This window comes from Egretta garzetta, unplaced genomic scaffold, assembly GCF_000687185.1.
Source record: "Egretta garzetta isolate BGI_Z169 unplaced genomic scaffold, ASM68718v1 scaffold412, whole genome shotgun sequence".
NCBI lineage: Eukaryota > Metazoa > Chordata > Aves > Pelecaniformes > Ardeidae > Egretta > Egretta garzetta.
Genome location: NW_009258770.1, coordinates 135,509 through 139,461, shown reverse-complemented (window position 1 = coordinate 139,461; position 3,953 = coordinate 135,509).

The following is a 3,953-nucleotide window of genomic DNA, read 5'->3' as shown; positions in this document are numbered from 1 at the left end:
GCTATTTTGTCAAACAGCACCAGTAAATCCTCCAGGAAAAGCTGCAGCCACACAAGCCCTTGGTATTTATAACTTTTATTTGCAATACTTTAGGTCCAAGTTTCAAACTGCAATATTTTTACACTCAAGACACAGTCATGCACAATCCATATTTCAATTTTTCTATTGCTTCAACCACAATTTAAAATAACTTAATATTGGAAACGAAACCCAAAATCTTAAAAAAAAAGGATGCTGAGGTCGGTAAGATGGATCCATGCCATCAGCACATTTACAAAGTAAATAACTTAGTTCTCTTTTTAAAAAGATCAGTTACCTCTTAATCCAAAGTTACAGAAGATTTTTCACTACACATTTGTTTTTTGTTTTTCTCTTTTTCTTTTTTTTCTGTTTTTTCTTTTATTAAACAGATAACACGTCCTAAAAAAGGAATGTACAGCAAAATGAGATACATTTCTGAGGAACAATGAAAATGTAGGCTCCTCCTCTGTTTACTTTTGTCTGGATACCCTGAAGAAAAAAAGAAAAAAATCTAGCAGACACCAGCACAGGTGTAAACTGGGTGCTTCGGCCTAAACTGGAGTTTCGCATCGGATACAGCCTGATCCCGTCAAGAGTTGCAGAATCCCTTTGCAGATCTTCCCGAACCGTACGCCTGCACGTGCGGCCTCTGCAGCTCAGCCACAGCACCACTGCACTGCAACAACCCCCAGTTATCCCCCCAAACCTGGGCTCTGCCCCTCTTCGCTGGGGGCTCCGGCTGGGGGCTCTGGCCTTCGCTACGCGGCCCCATCGAGAGCAGCTCACCAGAGTCGCACCCAACGAGCCCAGAGGCTTTTCTTCCCCTCGTGCTGTGCTACAGCCCGATCGAGCAGCATTGCTGAACACGAATGTAACCAGTGGGACAAAAAGCAACTGCCCGCGTGCGCCTGAAGCTCGACGTTGGTCAGGAATCTCAGCAGACGTGGATGTAAGCGACTTGGGTGCTTCACGTTTGCTGCACTGACCCCACTTCTGACCTGGACAGCTCTGTGTGGCGCAGAGTGAGAACAACGGGCAGCTCCCGTGCACCCACCCAGCCGGGGGACGCCACCAGCCCCCGCGGCACTACCGGCACCCGCTTAAGCAAACAGTACTGCTGTCATTGAAGCCAACAACCAAACACTCACATCAGTGGGAGCAGCAGCAGTGTCTGCATCTGACCCCTGTGTCTAGGCAGGACAAATCACACACACACACACCCCCCCACGCAGTGGCAAAAGGACCTGACTTTAAAACCAACCACCCGCCCCTCTTCCCCCACGTTTGCAATAGCGTCGCAGCAGCCTGAGGCACCCGGGAGCCCTCATGCGAGCACCGAGCTCAGCTGACGGGCCTCGGGCTCTTGGAGGCGGTAACTCCGCTCCAGACCAAGCCTACAGATTGCAAAGGCAGCTGTGAGCAGGCAGTTCCAGGGGCAGAGAGATGAGGGGCTCGAGCACTTTAGCTGAACCAGTTACACAGCCTTGGTTAGCAGCCACCGAGCGCAGAGTAACGAAGGGCACAGAAAGAGGGACAAGACCGGTCAAGCATAGAGACTGGAAAGAGCAAGACCTGCGAGAGGTAACGCTGCTTAATTGCTCTCTCTTTAGGAAAAGGCTCTTTCAAGCCCCTGAAGGTAGCGAAGGACAGAGAGGCGGTGCCCCGCAAACAGCACTCACCTTCTCAGTTCCCACACTTCCTCCCTCAGTGTTACAGAAGAAATCTGCCTGCGTGCATCTCCCTGAACAGTCTCGTTCAGCTTGAGCAGCTTAGCACAAGCAGCTGAAGTATTTGAAGCCTTAGGCCGCACGAGTTGACCGAGAATACACTTTCTGATAAACCAAATACTGCTAATGCAGAACTATCTGAATCTGGAAGATAGCATCATAGAATCGTTTAGGTTAGAAAAGACCTTGAAGATCATCAAGTCCAGCCGTTAACCCAGCACGGCCAAGTCCACCTAAACCCTGTCCCTAAGCACCTTGTCTGCCCGGCTTTTAGATACCTCCAGGGATGGGGACTCAACCCCTCAACTTGTGGTCCAGTGCAAAGCCACTGCCCTCACAGGTTATTAAAACAACTGGCAATCGTCCATACCATCGACTTTAACTAATGGTATTGCCCCCAGTCCCTTCAGTCGGGGTCAGATTCCAGCAGAACACAAGTGCTTGCTTGGGAGAATTACTAAGCAGCAAGAACAAAGTTTGCAGGCTCGTACCCGCACGGGAGTCCGAAGTGCACCCATGAAGAGCACGTAAGCAGCCCTCCTCCTCTTCCCTGCAATGCCACTGTTCTGAGATGGCTCTTGTCACCAAAAGCGCACGCAACCATTGGTAGGCTCAGGCCAGTGATGGTTTATACGCATGACGCATGCCCGGGATTACAGCAGTCGGCTCTAAACCACATCCAAAGAGAGGGTGCACGTGCAAGATTCTGCAAGCTTCAGCCAGAAAAACAAATTCCCCTGTCAGCTCAAGGGCAGACACCAGCAAAGAGAGTTTTAAAGATCCCTGAATCACAAATCACACTCAAAGAAACCTTGGATGGTTGTCCTTTGCCCGCTTCCTGAAAACTGGGGGCTAAAATTAAAGATATTTACCTGGTGAAGGGACAGGTGGGGGGGAAAAGTTGAACACTTGTATTTATGGGTTATGGGTCTTCATCAGCTTGCCCCATCACCCATCATTAAACTGCTGCACATCTGCAGATGAACGAACAGCCAGGTCCCCCAGGAAGGTGTGTGGACCACTACCACGAACTCGGCAACGTTAGCAAGGCAAAGCTGGCGTTGGTGTGCGTGCCCTGGGGGCCAAGTGAAGAAACGCTGGCTCCTGTCTTTAACGGCAGGCGTGTTGTAGAGCTCTCCCCGGCTCTTTGCTCACTGGATTTGCTCAGGACTGGACTAAGAAATCCGTGTATTTACACGCACAGTGTGAGGAATATTCGGTAGCCACTCCACTGACCACATACTGGGAATCACTGCCATACAGGCAATAGGGTACGGTGACATTTCCTACACGTAGAGGACAGGAGACAGGTACTTATTTCCCTTCCTGTGGTGACTGGAATGTGCTTCATTTTCGGTGGCAGGACATGGGGGGAGACTGACCGAAAGGCCTGCCGAGGTGCAGCCGTTGGCCTCGAGGAAACTCAGCACAGACAGCTAAGAAAAATACTTGAGTTCATTTGTGTGTAGTGCAGGTCGGCCAACCAGTAGCAAAAGATGGAGAATAAACACACACGTATTTACAAAAGCACTGGACACAAGAAGTGAGAATGCAACCCCGGCCCGAGTTTGTGGTCAAACGCAGAGAGCACTGTAAGATCCACCCGCGTGCAGGCTCCCAGGAGTGCATGCAGGAGCTGTATGGAATTTTACATAGGTATGGTTATTTTTTTCCTTTTTTTTTTTTTCTTTTTTTTTTTTTCTTAAATAAATAAACTTTTCTGTGCTTCTCAAACTTCCCTGACTTTACTGCTGTCATGCCTCTGTCCCAAAACACATTACAACCACAGCGAGCTATCGGGTCATCTTCACAGGTCTTCACTGCAGAGGTGGGAATCAGTTAAGCTCTGGATAGGGGCTTTTTAACCTTATAACGAATTTAAAAATGAAGACAATCAACAGATCTTTTAAAACTTGGAATGAAAGTGTTTGAAGCCTATTTACCTACACATTTTGCAACAGAAACACCCTACTTCTAATACTTCAAAAAAAACCATAGCACTGCCTGCTTAATCTGCGGATAGCAGTCAGAAAACCCAAGAAGATACCAGAGATTTTATAGTTTTCATCTCACCTTCCTGCAAGGTCAATGCTATTGTCAATCCTAACATAGTATCTGAACCTGTAAATAATGGAAAAGACTTGCCCCCCTCTCAGGACTGGGATTTGGGGGGGGGGGGGGGTTGGGTTTGGGTGGGGGGTTTTT